Raw genomic sequence first — 23,330 nt, 5'->3', positions numbered from 1 at the left:
AATAAAAACCTTTAAGATTTTTCTCAATCCTTTGTTATCCCAAAAGACCCAAGTTTAGTCAATTGGCTGTCACATCACTAGAAAGAAAGAGAGGAGGAAAGCAGAGAAGAAAGAGAAAAGACACTGCTGTAGCCATTAAAAAAAAAAAAAAAAAAAGGCACTTTTTGTAACCCATGAAGAAGTCTGGTACACAAAATTGCACATTAACTTTTAAAAGATTTGCATTTAAAAGATTGAATACAGGTCGCTTCCCTGTGACCATAGAAACATTAGAAAAGGTGGAAAATTCAGTCTACTGAACTTCAAATGACTTTATTAAAGTGTCACTAATCAGAACCCAAGGACACAAGGTTTTAGTGTTCGGGCTAACGAAGTGAATAACCCTCAAAAGTCAAATGACCTTCTAAGAGCATTACTTAAAAAAAAAAAAAAGCAACGAAAAAAAAAAAAAACCACTTGTCAACAGCAAGTGAAATAAGAGAAACTTGATTGCCTTTAAGAGACGAGTAATCCCATGCAGCTCACAAGAACCCAACTGAACTATGTCTCTGAAAACAGGAAGGTATGGCTCATGTAAGATAAAACAGTCCAAAACTTTTATATAGTATACTACAAGGACAACAAAGCACTTGCTTTTATCTGTGACAGTTTGAGCTGAACTTTAAATGAAATATATGAAATATTGATTTGAAGTTGACCCCCACATGTAATGAAACATGGGGACAAGGACAAATATCTATGAAGTTTAATTAAGAAATGCTGTTTATCCATATCAGTACTTCCAGGACACAGGCAGACATTGACAAATCACTGAAAGTTAAGTTACATCCACATGACATCTTTTGTCATTAATCAGAAGGTTACCTGAATCACAGCTGATCGAATATATTAATTCACATGAGATACCACCACTCCTATCAGGCAGGCATCACCTCCAATTCAGTTTTGTCTCCAGAGTTACACCAGATGCTCCACACTTAAAACTTGGTGTTCCTCCCAGTACAACACCCTGCAGCTCTGGTCAGTTCTCCCCGTTCATACAGCAAGGTTTCTTCTGAAGGGCACCATGCTTTGCGGTCTTAACTACTGCATCTTCCTTCCATTTTGCTTATTCAAGTCCTTCTAAATGCTTCTAGGGAAATAATTTCATCATAGTTTCTCAGTTGAGATTTTTTTGTTTGTTTAGGGGGGGCGGTTTGGTTTTGGGTTTGGGTTGGTTGGTTTTTTTCGGTTTGTTGCGGGTTCTTTTGGCTTTGTTTTGTTTTTACTGAAGAAAAACTTTTACACCTTAGAAAAAAATACTGCATAGCAAAGTAAAGGTGTATCACTAGAGGAGATATCTGTTTGCACACTTGAGTTCAGGTAGTGCAGAGAACAAGAGAAGACGGGCAGCTCCTGTTGATAAGCACACACTGAGATCCCATTAGACTGATGCTCTTGGTATGCAGAAGCTGATGCAGATATATCTTCACTGCAAAAAACTATTTCACTGTTCCCTACCTAGTTGCATTCAGCATTGCAGGAATATAACCTACATATACTTTCATCCTTTGTTCCACACTGTTTCAGACTTACCTCTACGCAGTCTCAACTCAGGGCTTTACTCCACCTGCTTTGGACCAACAAATACTGTGTCCTGCTCTAACGGAACATCCCCCTTCACAAAAACCATCTGACAAATATCATTTTAGCTTTCAACTAAATAAAACCTCACTCCTGTTGGAAAAACCTACCAAAAAAACCTTACGCTTCAGAAGTAGCGTGGCACAAGTACTGAGATTGTATTCTCATGATGTGAGCTCTTTAACTACACCAAACAGCAAAGCAGCACAGTAACTAACTAGTAAGATTTCTAATCTTTAGGAATCAGTTATTACCAATATTCCCCTTGCTTTAACGTAATAAAACCCGAGATCAATCAAAATTAAGAATTGAAATAATAAGAACTGATCATTTTCCTACTGCCAAAAGAGCCTGTGAATAAAGGGAAAGGGAGAATCCTTTCCTACAAGGTAGGATTTGTGAAAATAAATGGGTGTGCTCGAGCATTAAGAAGGACCAGGGAAAAGCAATTTAAGAGTCAGAGGGGGAGAAAACTGCCTTTAGATATGACCACGGGCAACACTGGAGCTCTCTGCCCTTTAGTGACCGGGCCCCCGCTAACAGGGCAGATGCCGAAGTTTCAAGTACCGTCCCACAGGGCATGCTTCTGCGTGACTTCCCTCTGAAACTATGGGGAAAAATTAGCAACATCTACCCAAACCAGCTAAATATGAATTTTTAAAGTTCATTAATCTAAACTAACAGGTGACTAATATTTCCGACATGTTTTGGGTGAGCTGTCATGGCACAGACTGAGTAATCCCCTTAGTACGACAGAGTCCGGGTTGGGACCGATGCCCGGTATTGTAGCTTAACAAGAAGTTTATCCTTCCTTATAGTAGCCTTTTTCTGCTTCTTTGTTAAATTTCCTAGGCTATGACAGAAAGCTATCAGGATACCATCACAAGGAATAGACAGCAATACCTTCAAAAGTTACCAGTACATTATCCATCCGAAGATTCAGCCTCCTCTTCAGGAGCACAGCAGCGACACGAGCTCCAGCAGCAGGGCCATACAAAGCTCTCAAAGGTGATTACAAGGATGATTACATTCACTTCTTGGCTGTCCTCTACATAACACATCACGCATTCTGCTATGTCTAAGATCTTCCACAGTTGATACTACCATTTGGACTGAAATATGTATCTACATAAAAAGAATGACTCAAAAAATAACCTATCAACATAAAAATTCCTAAGCATATGAAACCCATAAGGAGAGAAACAATTCCTTTTCCTTTACTTATTATTCCATATATTTAGCTGATACAGGGACACACATACATGACAGACCTGACTGCAATATTGCCATTTAGGCTCAACTCTCACAACCGTATGAACTAGTTCATTATTTTCTTCTTCCCACCAACGTGCATGTTCTTATGCTGCCAGGAATGCACATCAAAGCCTGGTGAAGAGAGCAGTAAAAAAAAAAATTGAAAGGCACTTAATGTTAATTAATCCAAATGCTGACAGTTCCATGTGCTTTGCCTTGCATTACTATACTTGTCCCAGCCATAACTGACTGAGATCCATGTCCGTCCAAGTTTCATCATTGTTAATAATCACTTAGCATAGCAATTAAGGAAGCCTTAAATATCAAATTAGCTATCGTATATAATTTCCCCAGAATTAATCCTCCATATTATAGATGCAATCGGTAGTTAAACAAGTATTAACTACAACGTAACAAGTAGCTCCAAGCTACTTAATTTCTTAGACATCAGTGAACAAAGGTGAATGTTTTTCAACTGACTCATGGAAGTAATCTCACTGGAGATGAAAGCTCTTCAAACATTCCTTTTTATTAGAACACTTCTTTCACGGTTTACCTGATGAACATCCTTGATTTGAAGTATTCTGTAATCAGCCCGGTCAAGGACAGTGCTCTGCATTCATTCCTACCCTTTACTCAACAAGAACTGTTTTTGGTCTAAGAAAGCTTAGGCAACAGACACAAAATTATTTCTTTTGAGAGGGTAATGTATGTGTCCCACAAACTCTCTAAGCAGAATAAATGGATATTAAAACGGTTTAATGTTACAAGTGCCAATTCTAAATTCAGTACAAAGTAGGACCTAAATTCTGGGATTAAATTAAGAGAATGGAACAAAATAACAACGCAATATTATTGTAGGAACAGAAATATACTTGTTACTGCAACTTGACTGTGTCTTTGATTAACGTAGAAAAGCCCCCCGGTTTCCAGCCTTGGTTTTGTAAAATTTACAGCATAGGAACCAACCCTTATTTGCACCACTGCAAAATCAGGCAGAACCTTCAGGAGCAACAAATTAATTCCTTGTTTGCCCCTGAGGCTGGATGTAATGTGTAAAACCAAAGAGGGAAGATGATCTGCCCAAGACTAGTAGTCAGGCAGGTAAACATACAAGAAGAAAAAAACATTGAACTTGAATTTAAATAAAACTCTTTGGTTGATTACTTGTCCTCGCAGTAGCCAAACACTCATCTCTATTTTGTCTGTACTCTTTTCATGTCAGCGGGACTACACACAGTCCCAACCTGGTTACTTCAGGCCCTGAACAGAACAGTTATGAATGTACCATATAATGGGATAACAGCTAATGCACATAATCCGTGAGTAACAAAATAGGCCGAGTAAAGGAGATCTTTCTGTTCTGCCTGTAAGAAACCCCAGGGATGCATTGCGCCGCTTGCTTACCAAAGAGATGCCAGTGAAGTTTTTCTAAGAAAAGATCTTTGGTTCTTAAAAAATTGCACTACTTCAGCAGTAACTTCACAATGAAAAGAGAATGCTCATTTGCATCAGCTTTAAACATCCCTGTTCTAGTGCCACAAAGCCTATGGCTGATAAAGTACTCTTTCTCCTTAGCAATAATGGTAATGAAAATTCAAAGATCTGGCAAGATATTTGCTTCTGAAATACTTCTCTATTACCATGGAGAATCTGGAATATCCACCACTGCACTGGAACAAAATGAAGACAAAGGAGCTTGAATACTACTATTATTGTTAGGATTTCTTTCTTCTTTTTTAAAGGCTCCATGGATTTCAAAGGGATAAGAATTAATCACAGAAGTAAATCAAATACTGCTGCCAATAACAGAGCAGGAAGAACTGTTAAATAAGAACAATAAATACAAATGACTACACACTAAAATAAGCATGCACACATATATAATTAACATTTGGAAATTAACAGGAGAGTAAAGTACCCATGGGTGCCATCAAAAAACCAGAGCACAACAGTAGGCAAAAAAAAAAAGCACCTGTCTCCTAAAGATAAAATATGTTACCTTACTCTTTGGAAGCGATCCTCACATGTGAAGGCCTGAGATCTTACACAAGGAAGGAATTACCTTGCAATGATTTCACTTTGGGAGGCTGCTCTAGCAAGTAGTTCACAAAACCGAGCGTGAGAGGCAGGCAATGGTGGGAGCCCTCGGGGCAAGCCCCTTCGCTCCCTAGCATCATTGCACATGCATGCAGTGAGCTCATGGCCTGCCTGGCTTGCCTCCCAAGATGATGCTTTGGAGATGCGGGCTACAGGATTCAGAGCCAGGGCAAAGGCTGGGGCGGAAATAAATAAATAAATCGAGTAAGCGAGTAATTATGGCTGGCTGGAACAGGGGCTCCACTTCACCTCTTTCCCTAGGGAAGATGACATGACGTATCATCCCATTTTCTAACACCTTGCCCTGACCACACCTCTCCAGCTCTCCTATGTGAGGTGCTCTATACTCTGCGAGAAGGACACGTGTGTTTATCTGCCTCCCCTGCCAGGGCACTCAATAACCACGAACCCTCTGGGCCTGGGGAAAACCACTTTGCAATCAGCCAAGTGCTCATCCTCAGTGACCACTGAAGCTCCGGCTGTGGATGACCTTGGCTTCTCATGAAGCCCTGTGATCCACCTGCATTCCTGGAACCCCTTATCCACCCAGGCAGGTCTGCATTTGAAATGAGGGAACAGTTTTACTACTAACTAAATCCTTAGATAACTTTCATATTTTTTTGAAAGACTTGCTGCAAGACAGTTAAAACCTGACCGCTACAACATTTCTGTCTTCAAAAGTATTGCTATTAAACACAAAAGTTCAGTTTTTAAAAATAAGAACATGTTTTATTGTTTGATAAAGAAAAATGTAAGCCTCTATTTAAAAAAGATATAAGGACAGATAACAGAATTTTACAGAAAGCTAAAAAAAATAATAGATTAATCTCAGTACAGAGAAGGCTATAAAGAAAATAGAGTTATTCTTTGGCTCCAGTTATGTCAAGGATACAGTATGGCCCTTCCCATTGAGAGTAAAGTTCAGTTTTACAGAGGTACCCCTTCAACCCAAAAGAAGTGCACAAAAAAGGAACCAAGTCCTAGGAAATGCCCAGGCACTCCAAACTTACTGAAAGCTTTGATACTAATCTCCAATGCAGGCTGCTTTCTGAAAACAAAGCCACTGCCACAATAAAAATTAATACAAATCAGCCTGGAGTAGAATTTACGTTCCTCAGAAGAAAGTAAATCCTCAAGATGAGAGACCACCACACCATGACACCACAGTGTCATCTTCCCCCCAATATTTCAGAAAGCCAGGGCAGCCAGACAAATCCTATCTGTCTATAATGCAAACACGCCCCCAAACATGTATGTTGGGCTTTGACTTGAAGCTGTAAATTTTTCTGATGACACTACTCACATGCCATAAGAGGCCTAATTCCAGCATCCATCAAAATAAAACTAAGTTTCAAGTACTTAGGTGAGCGCAAGCTGGCACATAAGAGACTACCACTGGTTGAGTTTAATAACTAAGAGGGAAAACGACTTTCAGGGAACTCCTAAAACAAAAACATTGAGCTGGAAGCTACTGACAGACGTTGACTGTGTAAACCTACAACTCTATACTTATAAAGTAGTTCTACAAAGGGTATATCTTTCAAAACATATAAATCAAAGTCATCACATTGACACTTATCCTGCTGTAACTTTCACATAAGTCTATACATAACATCTGTTAAATGGATTCAAGATTACCACAAAGTTACATAAACTTTTGTATTTTAAAAGTTGTGGCAAATCATATAGCTATATCCTACTACTCTTCTTCACATGATGGAGGCTGGGGGTGGTGGGAGGAAAAAAAAAATCACAGCAATCTACAAAGCACTATTAGCTAACACAGGGCAAACTTCCCCAAGAGAGCAGTTTCCAGAAAGTAAGCCGGGGGTCTCGAGAGAGATTAAGAACAGAGAAATGCAGCTGATGTCACTGAACAGGAGCAAGAACTGTGATGCCCCACAATTCATGGTATCTCCAAAAGCTTTGCATCTATTACGTATATTGTGCTGCTCCTGCTGAATCCAATTCATACAAGATCGATCGACCTTCTTACTGTACCATTCCCTCCTGAGCGCACCTCTACTCTTCAAGTTCCAATATGCAAAGGAGGCATTCCTAAATAAATCTGGAAGACTTGTATGATGTAAAAGCAAGTAGCTCCATAAAGCATAATGGAAACTCATGGTCATCCCACTATCCCCTTAGATAAACATCAAATCCCACTTTAGAGAGACAAATACGAAGATAAAAGTTTTGATATAACAAGTCTCAAGAACATGTTTTGCAAAAGCGTATGCCCAAATTTTATACATTAGTTTTGAAAATGTAATTTCAGAGTTGAATTTGATTCAGGTAAAAGAAATACCGAATATTGTGTAGGCTTCACTCAAGAGATGCTTATTAACACGTCTCAGCATGCTGCAACCATCGCTGGCAGTCACCAACAATGTGGAATTACAAGTGTAACATGACAGACGCTGCCAACTGCGTTAGACAGGATCCCTTACCATTCCCTTATTTATAGAACAAATTTCTCATTTCCCCAGATGACACCAATGAAAAAAATTCACACATTCACAGAGGGGACATCTTCGAGTCTCATTACTTTTCTCTAAGCATTTAGAAACGTCAAGCCGGAGCAACATCATTTGGTTTAGAATTGGTAATAACATTTCAAATCCCCAGTTTTCAATTCCAGTGTTGCGACACACGTAAAAACAAGCGTTCATACATTGTTCTAGATAGGTGTTACTTTATCTACAACCCAGAGAGAATGACAGCTTTTCTCCCCCCAAAAAAACACCAAATGACTAGGAGCATACATTATTATATTCAGATCTTGACAGCTATCACATGTAAATTAATGTTTCTGGCTATATATAGTATATTGTGAAATATTTGGCTCTGTTTCTATTGTGCACAACAACAACAACTCCAACTGCCTCTTTTCTACATTCTTTTATAAGCATTTTATATGCTCAGTGGGGGAGACAGAAAAAGAACTTAGTTAATCATTAAGCTTTTTCTTTCTAAAAGCAAGCCATGCTGACTGTCCCCATTAATCAACGTCTGTGGGAGTTGCAAAGGAAATCTAACGCACCGTTTCTGTTTCAGAATCCTTTATTCTAAACACCAGACTTCTGGTTTTTAACTGCAGAAATACACCAACAGCTAGGTATATGTTACAATCATAGTATATTTTGGAGTAGGGCAAAAGTATCTTTCAGCCTACTAAAAGCAATTCTTTCTTTTCAATACAACTTTCTTGGAAAAAAATAAATTAAAAACTATTAAGAAACAAAATTTCTTCCACAAAGGACATTGCCATGCAAGCTTGGTTAAAAATGTATGAACCACTGAACACACGGTCTGTTTCATACCCTTCCAACTACAGATGAACTTGGGGCCACAGGAAAGTAGACCTGTTAGCACCAACCTGCTCTCAAGCATTGTATAAGCACTTGCTGGTCACTATTCCTGATAGTTGCTGGTCCTGATTTCCTGATGTAAACAGAAACCTGCATCTACCACGGGATTCACTACCCAAATTTAACCAACTCTCAGATGCAGTGGCTTACTTTCAGCAAGGCACACAGGCCCCAGCTCGGGGACTTTGGGAGGACAAGTCTTCCGTCCCATGATAGATAGGCACGTTCCCCTTCTTGATTGCCTCTGAAGGACAGTCTCTGGGGGATCTATTGTCCTACGCTGAGGAGACACTAGAAGCCTCAACAAGCTTCTTATAGTCTTACAAAGCTAAAGTTACATGATCTGAAGTCAACCATAAGCGCTAGATGCATCCGGAGAGCCAAATGAAGAAATACCTCAATCGTAGTGTTACAGCCCCCACATTAAAAAAAACAATGAGAGAGAAGACTTGCAGAGGATGAGAGCTTGCAGGTGACTCCAAAACTTACCACCACCTCAACTGAAAGGACTGCTGGTCCTGACAGCAATAGAAGAGGAAAGTAGCTCCATTCAATCTGCCTTTGGTGAAGTCCTTCCCTGCAGCGCCCACTTCAACATTTTTCAATGATTGCCCATGCATTTTATTTTACATAGAAGGTATTTCATTTTCCTGTACATCAGGCGGTGGCCTACAAGAAGTCTTGGTGCTGTCAGAAGATCGTATTCTGTTAGCCTTGCACTAGTAGTCCTTCTAGTCTCCAAGCAACTAACCAGAGGAATGAGGACAACATGATTTTGTAGTTAGGTCATTATGCATGCAAACGCTCAGGTTACTCAACAAATACATTTTCTAAGCCTAGTTCTTTCCCCCTAAAAGAACCATTCTTATTCCCAAGAAATATTACTTGAAATAATATTTTCATTAAGATAAAACCTGTAAGATTATGGAGGTGGGCATTATCAACACAAACCTTCTTGGTGCTGCCTCTTTTGTTTGTTTTTTGGGTGTTTTGTTGTTTTTCTTTTGAAAAAAATTTTGTTCTTTGCTTTCCATAAGTGCAAGCAGCTGTTAGTGGCTGGAATAAATATGGTATGTCTACAGGTTTTAGGCTGTTTTTTTAGTTGCTACATGCCCCCACCAAACTACTTTAGATGGCTTCTCCATTCTTTTTAGCAGCTTATCTAAACATCAAGTACCTACTCTCTGACTTAGGTCAGACAAAGCAGCTAATTTTTGTCTTTTGAAAACTTTTCCACAATAGAAAGCACTCAAGATTAACAATAGATAAAGCTGCCCTTCATTTTTAAATTATATGAAAGCAAGGAACGCGTATATTTACAGATGAATTTCTAGAGTTAATTGACTTCTCGATGGAGGCTCCTACAAAACCGTCCTCCGTGAAGTTGTAGTGTAGCCCACTCGCACTACAAATTGTTGTTACTTCTTTTCCTTGAAGCACTGTTCTAATACCATTGTCTTATATTCCTTTTTACAGAGCAACATTCATGTAAGTGCCTAATTATAGACTGCAGAATGTCTTTATTTCCTTATTTCTTTGGCAAAGGCAAGTTTTTTGTTAGATGTTTAGTGCTCACTCTATGTCACTTTCAATATAGATTTAAATTTACCCAAATATAAGGTCTTATTTACTTGGGGCATCATTTTCTGCTTGGTTATACAATGTAAATGAAGAGTAATTTAATTAAACAAAATATAGTTACAGTGATGGAAAATTAGCATAACTTAAAGAAAAGCCAGTCCACTGTTAGTAATAATTTCTTTTATAAATTCCAGATTCTCGTGCTCATATGTCCTTTACAGAGTCAAAGCTGTAATAACAATGATATATTTTCACAGAAAAAAAGTAGCATTTTCCTGCTCACACAAATGGCTTTTTTTATATTTTTTTTCAGAGGGAATACAGTTGGGCTGCATTTATTTTTCTATTTGTATAGTAGTAGCCACAATTAATAATCATAATATTATGGTGTATTTATAAAGGAGACTGTTTGCATATGTGAGACCTCAAGGCATCAGCAAAGCACATTCATTTTTACAGCACAGTCTCAGAATGAAACACTGTCTTCATCAGTTTGGGGCAGCTTTGCTGCACCAAAAAAAAAAAAAAAAAAAAAATTCAATGTCTGTTTTAAAAACATATACATATGGGGTGATTAAGGAAGAAGAGAAAGAATGTTTAGAAGACAACAGACCAAAATAGCACTGTTTTGGATGAAGTTTGGTCTTAGTTATTTACAGTATACCATTAGCAGTACAGCTTTGCAACCATTATATTAGTTTCTATGAAAAGCAACTGCAATATCTCAACTTAATGACTACAAATTGAAAAAGATATTCAAAATGAAATTTATTCACCCTAGCATGAAGTCTCAAGTACCATTTTTCTTTCATGTTTGCTAGCGAGAACATCCTGCAGATTTCCAGCTGTCAGGAGCAGGAGAACATTACTGCCATCACTTACAAAACACGAATCTTTCTTAAGGCTTTTTAATGAAATTGCCTGTTTAAGACTTTGCTTTAAATAGATGAAGGGAAAAAAGGTCTTGCTTCTACTCCCTTCTCCTCAGCCCTGCCCTGATGGATGGTGTTGCTCATGGGTGTAACAGATCAGACAGACTTGGAACAACCACCACCACGTCTGGTGACAACTATTTATTTCTGCAAGCAACTTTAAAGTTCAGACATACCATTTTTAGACAGCAGCAACCAGTTATTTCTACAACAATAAATAACAAATGCTAAGAACTGGACTTTGCTCAGATCAAGAGTCTGCAGGACTTGCTCTTCCCATATGCGTCGCTGTCCTGCCATGGCTCGGCTTCCCCCTCTGCCAAGCAAACTACAGACTTAGGCACTACCTCCTCTGAGGACAAGATATTATTTATCCCTATGTGTGTATACACACATATATACATGTTTATACATACACACGCATCACAAAGCACAGTAAGAAACAAATAACCATTGTAATAAGCGACCTGAGGAACAAGGAGATGCAAAGGGGCCATGCAAGAGGAGAGCTAGCACTGAGGTCGGTTATGAGCAGAGGCAGCCACATGCTTCAAAGTTTTCTCAGTTCAGTTTTTAGGAGCTACTTTCAGAAATGCATCAGGATTTTTCTATTAGCAGATAAGAAATGAAGGTCAGACAGCATGACATAAATCCCTGAGGGGACATTATTGTTCATTTGTTACAGAAACCTAGAAGGAGGGCTTAGCTCCAGCCTTTGGCATCCTACCGAGCAGGAGTATTGAATTTATACAACTCCTTTCCTACACTGTAAAATGTATCAAAATAAACATATTCATGTAGTTGTCTTCCTCCCCTCTTACCCCTCTCTCACACACAAACTCAAAACAGTACAGAGCAGACAAAAAAAAAAAAAAAAAAAAAAAAAAAGCAAAACCAAACAAACAATAAGAGACACCTTTATCAGCCTCAGCCATCTGTGTTCCTTTAGTCTGATCCAAGTATTTTGGCAGGGATGTGCGTAGCTTGCTCCTACCCAGTATCGTCCTGCCCTGCAAGGAAAAGTCCACTCCCGCTTCCTCCCCTCTCCACCAGCACGCCGGTCACGCGGCACCCTCAGTCCGTCCATCGCAGGGCTGGAAATAACAAGGTATCGGCGCTTATGTTTAATTAAATACAAACTCAACACAATCGCTTAACCTTATTCTGAGTAACCTCAACCCCACTTGATAGCACAGCAAGGAGAAATAAATGGATGATAAAACCCCTGCAACTTTCAGTGCTGACTGCAAGAATTATTTGGAGTTAAGAAACTTATATGTAAAAATAAAATAAACCAAGCCGATTCCTCGAAAGTTAGAAGTGCGGGAGTTAAGAGTGCTGCCAGAGAGAGGAAATGGTGGAAAGAAAAACCTCAACTTCAAGTAAGATCACCACCGCCATAAATTAGTTTCCAGACAATCTGACATGACCCTACTGGGGTTCAAATCTGGATTTTCATTAATTTGTTCACTGAAATGATAAAGGTTCAAATTCATTTCTCAGAGCAGACTGGCATAAAAACTTTATTAGGCAACTTTCAAAGGGAATAGAATCATGCTCAGAAAAAAAATCATTTAGATATACACAAACAAAAATGCAGGTCTCGAAAGAATACAAGCGCAATAAACTACTGAGTTCGCCTTCTGTTTCTGAACAGCCTTGTAATTGCAACATGTCTTCATATTTCAGACAGCATGACATTTTGATGGATTAAAAAGATTTGTTGTATTGAAAAGAATTAAGAATGGGAGTGGGGAAAAGCACCAGGAAACCTGGTGTAATACCAGAGAAGAAAACCCCTATGGAAAATGCAAGCTTTAAGGACATACACTGCAGATGTGTAGCATAGCTAGGCATCTTATTTATTCCTCTGAACTACTTCCATAGAATTCTCTTATTTATCAAAAATGATCCAAAAAGGAGTTGACATGAAAAGCCCTCGACTCAGTTTTCTCTCTAACTCTCCAAGGAACAATTTATCTCCTAGTACACTGCAAGGGAAACATAATCACGTATTTCCCCATACACAGTGCCTGTGGCAAACCCCAACCTCTAGCTTAGAGTTTTAAGTGGTGCTTTTTCTATCTTAATACACAGATCTGCCTCGTGATATGAACTTGTTTTCTCTCCCCAGCCACTTCAGGAAGCTACGCATCAAATTCTTGTTTTGATAGCCAATTGCTATTGCAGAGTTTAATTCAGCACTATCTAGCGTTGGATGCAATTTACATTATTTTGATCCAAGCAGGATATAAATGCTGCTCATAGCTTAAAAAGAAGACTACAGATTTTGGTAGGTAATGTGTCATATACTTAGAATTAATAGTCTTCTCCTGGCTTGTATTTCAAGAAACGGTGCAGCTACCAAAAATAAAACTTTTGCCTTAAAACCCGAAGAGGTTTTATAATATCATTTAGATATGATGCACTTGCTTAAAATTGTAAAGCTAATATTTTACTCATTCATAGTTTCGACAAAAACACATCTTGAAAAGGCTACAAAAGCATTAAAATTTAATATACCTCCAAAGGAATCCTTAAGGAAAAAGCTTAAATGGTTTTATAACTAAAACTAACACTCACTAGCATAACTCACTGAGTGAAAAGTTGTCCTTTGTTCATTCTCCGCTTCACAGTAGACGTTAAACTCACATCAGCAGCAATATCAGAGCAGAGCTATGAATCAGCCCACAGCAGCTCCACACCCGACGCCTGGCAGAAAGCCAGCGGCAGCACGGCAGACCCCGCTCCCAAAGGCAGGACGTGCGTACGGGTGCCGCAGCGCTGGCCCAGCTCTGCTCTCCGGGAGAGAGGACAGGAATGTATCGCAGAGCTATGATGGGGACCTCCAAAAGCGGCCACTTGCACAGCACAGCTCGTAAATCCACTCTTCTTTCCCATCAGTGACAGTAACGGTTATGCTCTGTACTAATACGCTGCCCCATAACAGATATATCCAACAAAGGGCCTGGAAAGGAGTCAGAAGTAATTTGTAAGACATGAAGTCTCTGTCTCATCAGTTTTGTCAGTGCCATTCATACGGAATTAAGACAGACATAGGTGACATGCCAGCCATGCCCAGGCAGGGCACGGCAGCTGGGCACCACGGTACAGTGCTGGGTCAAACCCGCAGCTCCCGGGGAGGCAGGAGCTCCTCACCTCTTGCCAGGCTGCAGCAGTGTGCTGCAGAGGCCCAGAAGACACCTACCGATGTCAATCCTTCAAAGTGCAGCTTTAGCCTTCTCTTATGCACTTGCATTTATTCTGAAAACAAACCAACCACAGACGCCCAGACACATTGGAGTTCAGGTGACTGAACCTGACACCTCCCATATGGTCTAGCGGTTAGGATTCCTGGTTTTCACCCAGGCGGCCCGGGTTCGACTCCCGGTATGGGAAACATTAGTTTTGATACCCCGGGAGGCTGCGCGGCCATTCAGTGAGACCTGGACAGGCCAGAGCTGGGCGGAGACCAACCTCATCACCTTCGGTGCAGGGCCCTGCCCCGGGGGGGCACAGCCCCACGCACCAGCAGGGGCTGGGGGCTGCCTGCGGGGAGGCAGCTCTGCGGGGAAGGGCCGGGCAGTGCCGGGGCACAGCAGCTGCCCCCGGGCCGGCAGCCAGCCCCGGTGGCCCAGGAGGCCGGTGGCGCCCTGGGGGGCATGAGGAGGAGCGTGGCCAGCAGGCGCAGGGAGGTGACCCTGCCCCTCGGCTCTGCCCTGGGGAGGCCGCCCCGGGAGCGCCGTGCCCAGCGCTGGGCTCCCCAGTTCCAGAGACGGGGAGCTGCTGGGGAGGGCCCGGCGGGGGCTGCGCAGGGGGTGAGGGGCCTGGGCACCTCCCGGGGGAGGGCAGGCTGGGACACCTGCGGCTGCTCAGCCCGGGGAAGGGAGGGCTGAGAGGGCTCTGAGCGATGGCTGCGAACAGCTTCAGGGCCAGCGCCAGGAGGACGGGGCCAGGCTCTGCCAGCGGTGCCCAGCGACAAGACAAGAGGAACGGGCACAAACCACGACACAAGAACTTGTTCCTTCTGGATATGAGGAAGAACTTTACTGTGAGGGTGGCAGAGGACTAGGACAGGCTGCCCAGAGAGGCTGTGGAGTGTCCTCTGGAGACATTCAAAACCCGCCTGGATGTGCCTTTCTGCAACCTGCTCTGTGTGGACTAGATGGTCTCCAGAGGTCCCACTCAAGCCTGGCCATTCTGTGATACCGGGGGCATAGCACAGCACACCACAGCACACCACCGGCACACACGTAGCACACCAAACAATGCACAATGGCTGCTCCGAACCTTCATCACCCATCCTGTATCATAGCCACTATGGAAGAAACAAGTACGCCCCTCTTACTTCTGAATGTCCTAAAAAACTTCACACAGAGTCACACTGCCACTCTTCCCTCACCTTTTACACACCACTTTGCTCATAATGGCAAGCTGGGGCTTGACTCCTGCTCAGAAGGGGCCCAGGTAGGTACCTGACAAGAACTAAAAACAGTACAGGCAGATTCTACAGAGAAAACTACAGCGTTCTTTGACCCTGTTTGGCTGTTTTCCGAGCACAGCCAACCGCGTGGCTGAAGAGAGAATCATTTTGACACATGCATGTACATGCTTATTTAGAAGAGCACAGCTAGCCATGAGGCTGGAAAATGTGGATATACGAAATCAAGAAAGTTACAATTTTGTGTTAATGCTGATGATACTTCACGTACTGGCCATATGGCACATCTCAAAGCTATTCCGATGTGTTTCACTTAAAGATCTCTAAGAAAAATCCCTTCTTCATATTTCAGCTCTATTAGAGGATCCAGATCAACTTCATGGGGCTCTTTGGAGTTAGCTTCCCTGACACAGGTGCTGCAGGGAACCCACACTCAGCCAGGGGATGCCACCTCCAGGCAACAGGGTAGAGAAAGGGGGAAGGTGACGCACTGCAAGACGACTCATCTCCAGAAGAAGGACCCTGAAAACTCCTTCCGTCTGTCTGAGCCTCAGAGGCTGCTGAATGTTTTTACCACGAGCACACCTTTCTGCCCGTAGAGCTGGATGTCTGGGTGGCTGCATTAAATATAGTAGAACCCTTACACACTAGTTGAAGATCACTATGTCAATACAAGCAACAGCCTATTAACAGTGAGCATGTGTGAAGACTGCAGAATATGAAATGCTAAAGGCAAACGCTTGTTTTCATTACTTTTTGCATAGCTGTTGGCACATAAATTACCACTTCATAATAGGCTCTTTGAAATTCTTTTGCTTTAACTAATGTGACTATATGTATTTTTACAGTGCAATCATAGCTATCAGTTTCCATCTGTTCTACTATTCTTTTGGTATGTTACGGCTCTGAGGAAGTAAACAAAAATAGATTGCTACAAAAACAAACCTGGGTGACAGTCTAGACTAAGGGTCTAATTAAAAATAAAATTTATTAGAATAGAGAGAAACATTGCAGTAAAACAAAGACCCAGTTTCTCTAACATATCTGGTATTATTCTTGGCAAAGTGAAATAAGGCTATAAATTTACTGAAACAAATCAGCATGGTACTGATGTACCATACTGATCTGGCATCACTCTTCCTGACTACAAGAATATGTGAGGAATACTCTTTGTTTTACTTCCATTTTAGTCACTGTAAATTTCTTTTCTAATTAGAACCCAAGAGTATTAGGGCTTGCAGGTTTTGCACAGACACAATTACATGGGTAAGAAACCAAACTGACTTAACAGTAATGCTACTCCCTAGTCTAGACACAGTTAAAACAAACTATACCAGTAGAACTATGTCATGCTAAGGGGTTGCTTTGATATAAATTAAACAGGCACCCTGTTATTGGAGGGGTGGGAAGTGGCCCTCGGAGTGGTAGTTCAACAAAATCCAACCCCTGAAAAGACTCAGAAGAGACCATGGAGATGTCTGGAGCCTACTTCCATCTGTCAAAAGGGTACGAACATCCTCTGACGAGATGCAGTCTCAAGGTTCGAGATACGTACAGGAAACGGGAAAATACAATAGCAAAGCTTTCAGGAGCCACTGACAATGTACTCTTAGCCCAGAAGAGCTAGCAACACTGAGAGGGCAAGCAGGCTTTGGTGACCAGCTTCTGGAATTCTCCTAAATAAACAGCCACCAACTCCTTCACCTAACACTAACACGTGGAAAGAAGCCTGTACTCCAGCAGCTCTGGGGGGTATCATTTTACATGAAAAAGGACTTGCTTATTAACATCAATAGAACCCAAGAATCATTTAGAGAGTGGTATGAAGAATTTAACACTTAGCAAAAATAAGCACATGAAAATTTTGCTCTGGTTTTTGGCCATTATTTCTAGTGTTTGCATTAGAGACACATGAAAAATAATATTTTCCATAATAAAGAATGTTGGTTTTAAAGTCTAGTGATTTTTAACATAAAAATATGAAATTACCTCACATGCAAAAGTGCCCAGAGGCTGCTAAGATAGCAAAGTAGTAAGAAATTTTAGATATTAAGAAAACGTAGCGAGGCAGAATCATTAAAGAAATTAGAGAGGATGAAAAAAGTGACAACTTTGAACCAAAACCCACAAATTGGTTTGGAACAGTTTTTGACATAAGGCACATTCATCTCCTGCTCTAGTTCAAGAAGAGCTTAAAGATCCCTTTTCAGATCAGTGCAAATGACAGCAATAACTTAAATAATTGCATGTTTCTCAGAATCAGCAATATCAGCAGTATGAAGAAAAAAAATGGTTTTGGAGCTGGGACAAGGCAGCAGATTTTCATTGTTTACTCAAATGTTTCATAAGTAGTTTCCTTTGTCAAGCTACAATTAATGTGCCATGTATCATTGAAGAATACAAAGATTTATAAATAGTTTGAATACAAGGACTACGCCATTGTTCTTATTTGTACTGGTAAATACAAGACATGCCAGATAAGACTTCTCGAAGTGGGTTTCAAACTCTCGTACTAAATTTAAAGCCCTCCACTGTTAGCCAGCTTGGTTAGAAAAGCAGCACCTTCAATGTTTTGCCCCACCAATCCACCCCTTTCCCTCTCTCAAAAGGATGTTACATCCGGCCCCGCATCCCTGAAGCAGTACCCAGCCCAAACAGCACAAGGGATGCATCGTGCCTCTGTGGCTCAGGCAGCCTCTCCCAAAACATATTCTGTCATTCCTGCTTAGCAGCATCTTCCCTTTCTTAGTCTCTCTTAGTTTCTGGAGCCCCGCACCAGATATGTGCAACAGAGGAGACAGGTTTTGAGTACCTCTATCTCACTCCTAGGTCCAGCGAGGACTCACAGGGTGCAGGAGTGACACGGAGCCAGCTAAGCCACAGGACCAAGGCTGGGCTGAGTCAAAAAGCTCCACATAACCTGGTTACATCATGCAATTGCGGTTTACAGCCATGGCTGCAGTTCACATGGTATCAAGGTGAAAAGTCCTATGATTTTCTTTCCAAGAGGAGAAAGCCATTCATCTTGCCTGTCTTCATTAATTTCTGGGTCTTTACTATGCCAGCAGTAAGCACTGTCTGAAATCATCATACCTTGCCTGATTAAAGAATGAATCCTTTTTTTGCCTAGACTATGGATTTGGGAGATACGAATGTCCCCCAACTTGAAAGCCCAAGCTTCCTAACAGTGCCAGTCATGAAATGTATCACAAGAAGCAGCTACAAACGTACAAATGGAAAAGAAAACACAGTGCCTCATGTTTCCCTGTCTGAAAATGAAGGCAATCACCCCTCTTTTAAGAGCATGTGAACGTTCCCAAGTAAAAAGTGCTATCAGGATCACTGGTCTGCTTCTCCAAATATTTCCATTTTCAAATCAATACCATCACTAAATCTTTAAGTTTATACACGTTCCTCATCTATACCCTTCCCTCCCTTCCTTGGAAACTAGGAATCTATTTAAAGTGAAAAGGAAAAAGGCCTAAAAACCTAAAGATCCACCTGAGAAAAGTCTCAGGTAAAAGTTCTGTCCTGCCTTACAAGATTGCTCACCTTGGCTCCTGAGGAACCATAGCACGTAGAGCTGAATCGCCCTGTTCTTGCTCACTGTACCCAGGCCTAAACCACTGTTGGAAATCGCTGTACCAGGTACTAGAAATCATAAATTAGGTAGAGTTAGACACATCAATAGAAGAAAATTATAACTAGGCAAGATGCTTGTACAAGACCCTGGTAGGGTCACTTATGAAAAAAAAACTTGAAAAGTTCAACTCTGAGGAAGACCACCTGAGCGAGGCCGAAGGCCGGAATGACCCTCTAAAATTGATGCAAAAAGAAGATGCCGCCTAAACTCCGCCCAGGCCCCACCTAGACTCTGCCCATCATTAATATGCAATGAGATGTTGTAATTACATGAATACTATATGAAACGTTGTTGCAATCATGTATGTCAAATGTATAAATTAGCCTGTTTCGCACCTGTGCTTCGGAGGCAGTTCCGGTGGTGCAAACCACCTCCCCCCCTGCGCACAAATAAATGCCTTGCTGTTAAAAGCACAAAAAGTCTCCTAGCAGTTTTCTTCATTCCGAGTTTTTTTTGGCACCAAAGGATATGAAAGATGTTTAACCGAACAAGCAGTTCACCTCCCAAACTGTTAGTGTCTCTCATTTGTCCTACGTGATATACATGTTAGCACCACTGGTCTCTAGCAAACCCACTGCTCCTTTCAAGAAAGCTGCCCACTGAAGGGTTAAACATGCAAACAAGATCCTGTCTAGTTCCGTTTAATCCCTAGTAACACAGCACAGAAGATGAGGTATTGTCCCTGGGTTCTTATTATTACTGCCAGCCAAGAAACAGGGTACAACATACGACCACCCAAAATATCCCAGAGCATACACAATTGTTGCTTTGGGAAGCAGGATTGAATAAAGTCACATGGTTTTCAAGTGATGCCAATACGTATTAGTCATTCTATATTAAATACAAAATCATGATGATGAAACCTTCAGCCCTGCCTGATGAGGTTAAAAGCAAATTTATGTGGAGACCCAAGAAAATGAGCTAAGCAATTGCTGAGGTTTTTCTTTCAGCAGAAACACATAAAAATGTGTAAAATGGCAAACAGAAGGGCTCCCTTCAGGACACCTACATTATTTTTTTTTTTTCTTATCTGAGAAGAACAGTTCAACATCTGATCATTAATACAAGAAAGGAAAAACTAAGCCTGATCACAGAGCACGTTCACACAATGTCAAATCATCTGGTTTGTCACTGGAGATTACACAGAAATAAGGCTAGAAGTCCAAAATAATTTTTACAAAAGCCTTCAAATTAAATCACAAATATCAAAAAGCTGTGAAATACAATGGAACAAGCACCTGGGTTTTCTTTGCAAATCTCAAAGCATTTGGTGCTTTGAGCACAAAGCTTTACCCAGCTACTCACACTTTTCGGACCGCCCCTCTCACTTTCTCTCCATATAGTAACAACAAACACGAAACATACACAAATATGAAACCTAGCCCTAAGAAAACTAATCCACAAACTGTAAATAAACAAACTGTTCTTTGCCTCCTGTGTTTACGTTTTACTGAAAATACAATGTAAAGGTTCAGTTTGGAGGCAGGACAGCTGCTTTGGGATCCGAAGGGGATTCACCACAGCCCTTCCACTGCACAGCTCTTCCCTCCCGCCCTCGCTGCAGAAAGGGCCAGCATAAACCCCAGCAGCTACGCAGTCAGGGGATCTATAGTCTGATCCTATGGGGCAAACCCCAGGGATGGATGAGAAAGACTGGTAAAAGCCTTTTTCAGTTGTAGCACTGGGCAGATCTTTTCAATGTAGATGATATTATGAACAAAACGAGAACAACAAAGGTGGAGTTTAGTGTCAGAATTTTTTTTTTGGGGGGGAGGGAATCACACCATTTCCCAAGGACAAGGATTGATTCACTTCTAAAGCAAGTGGTTTCATGAAGCCTGCTCTTTTATACTGCCTGCTGGCTAGACAAAGCCTAGTCACCGTTTCAAAGCTGTAAATATCTCTATTTCACACCAGGTATCTACCACCCATAACCATTCCTGAAGTCTACATTAGACAAAAAATCTATTAGCTTTTTTCCTGCTGCTGCTGTCTTCATCAATCTCAGCCAGCAAGTTTAACACCACGTGGCTCTGAGTGCTCAGTGGCTCACTCGCATGCCACAGAGCAATTAAGATGATGTTTGGCATCAGGGCAGGAGGCATAGCAGGCAGTGAAGAAGAATGCAGAAGTTTTTAATCATATCCTATTAATGTCTTCCCCTTTACCTACATTCAGAAACAAACCCCAACATACTCTTCATAAGGGAAGAAAGAAAATACACAATATTCAAGCTTTTTCCTCACAAAAAAAACCCCTACAAACAAAAAACACCACCAAACACACCATCCTCCCAAAAAAGAAAAAAAAACAAAACAATAAAACAACCAACAAACAAACCAAAACCAAACCAAACTTATATCCAGTTTATCTGTTCGGAAAGCTGTCAGGTAGAGTGGTACCAGACTTATTAGGCTTTGTCTGCACATCTGCATCAATGCTTTACAACTTACTTCTCAAGGGGGAATCTAAAAATCGGTCAGTTTTCATCTGGCCATATATATATATATATATATAAGTAGTAGACATTATGGGCAAAAGAATGCTTAAGTTTTATGGCTTTAGATATTCTATAGGTTTGTGAACATTCATTGTCCTTCATTGGTGTTCTGGTTATACCACTGCTCAAGCCATCACCTGAAAAACCAGGACTGGACTGAAACATTAAACCTTCTGAATTACACATGATACACAAAGACTTTAGCAGGAGTGTGCTTTAAGGTGGGTTTCCAAAGGTAAGAGATTGTGTTTACATATTTGGGTACTGGCTGTTTTTTTATGAAAGAAGACTGGCAGCAAATTCGAAGACCAAAACATGTGCCCTGCATACATCAAACCAAACCAAAAAAGTTGCCATCCAAAAGCAACATGGAAAAAAGCTGCATTGCTTATTCAGCACCCACTGACAGTCAGCTTGCACAAAGAATGCCACTGTAGTAGTTCTTGTTCAAGTGTGGGACAGCAAAAGCCATTCCAGAGAAATTCAATCAGTCAAGAGAAAGACTGCATATGGTTATGTTTTTTAAAGTTGATAGCTGATTATAATTTATAATGTATTTCTAAAAAAGCACAGTAAGCTAATTACATTTGGGAGAAGCAGCATTTTAGAAACTCTAAAGATACAAGTAGTAATAGGAAATCCTAGCTCCCAACTATTGCTTTCAATGTTCTTAACAGAATAAAACATTTGCTTTTGATTTCAGGAGTGGTTTGTATTCAACAATGTAAAATTTGTTTAAAGTTTCAATGGCGGTTCTCCTCCTTGCTCACCAAATAGTCACATTAAATACTTTTACAATGTGCAAGACTATTGCAACCATAGGGTCTCCTGTAAGTCCTTCTACAGTCAAGGAACTCTTTGGTCATGCAGGCAGACTCAAAGTTGAGGGATTACAATCCAAATACTCACTGACAAAGGCTTAACCCTCAAAACAACGGTCTACCAAGACAAAATTTAACATAGTAATAATTAGAAAAAATTACAAAGGTTAAATCTTTTACAAATACCAGCAGTGGCACAAAGACCTATATAAGAGGAATCTTCTCATAAGAACAGCATGAATTATTTAAACCAGCAGCACCACTAGAACAAGCAATTTTCCAGTACACTACTGTTCTTCAAAACATGGTAATCAACAGCACGTAGCACACACACCAAGATGAGCTCTCCCATACGTGCTAAGAATTCTATCTTTGAGAACAGTGCTCAAACTCTCCGCCTCAACAATTACTTTGTAGAGCATCAGACAGTATAGGACAGTGAGGTTTCATACCTGTACAGAACATACTTAAGCCACAGTAAAACAATGATGAAGTGGCTAGGAACAAAAAAGCTACAGCTGCCAAGTGAGAATCAGAAATACCACATCTGCTAAAATCAAAAAGAAAAAAAGAAAAAAAAAAAAAGAAACAAAATCCACCCAAACCACCACAGTATGCTTTGTGGCTCAGAACTAAGACATAATTCCTACGAGGAAGTATAGCTGGAGAGTAATGCCTGGGATGCACAGGGCTATGCAATACTGAGGCAATACGTTTGGCTCGTGAGGGAAACGCTTGAACTGCCACGCACTACCAGCATCCTCTGCTGGTTGACCCACTCAGCAGTGCCAGCCCCAAAGTGCCAGGACCTGCAAGTGAAATGGCTCACAGTGAAGTGCAGAAGGCAGCTCCAGAAGATGGTGCAACTGAAAAACAAACACGAGGCTCCCTGCCGCACCAGGCTTCTCAGTAGTCCCGCAGAAGGCAGCAAGAATGGTGTAAACTATCAGCTCTGTGGCTCAATTACCAGACACAGCAAAAAAACCACTGATACTTCACAGATGATGTTTCAACTCGCTTTCCACCCTTTGCTCCTGAAGCTGCTCACGCAGAGAACATTAAAG

At 41.0% G+C, this 23,330-nt stretch overlaps 1 protein-coding gene and 1 non-coding gene across 2 annotated transcripts in view; one reads left to right on the top strand and one right to left on the bottom strand.

Moving 5' to 3' along the window:
• Positions 1-23,330, bottom strand: part of FAT4 (FAT atypical cadherin 4) — a 150,858-nt gene that overhangs the window by 121,392 nt on the left and 6,136 nt on the right. The window lies entirely within an intron of this gene.
• Positions 14,189-14,260, top strand: TRNAE-UUC. Its single transcript has one exon. It is a non-coding gene; the product is annotated as a tRNA-Glu (tRNA).

Source organism: Falco naumanni, chromosome 1, assembly GCF_017639655.2.
Source record: "Falco naumanni isolate bFalNau1 chromosome 1, bFalNau1.pat, whole genome shotgun sequence".
Lineage (NCBI taxonomy): Eukaryota > Metazoa > Chordata > Aves > Falconiformes > Falconidae > Falco > Falco naumanni.
This window is presented reverse-complemented; position numbering and strand designations above follow the sequence as displayed.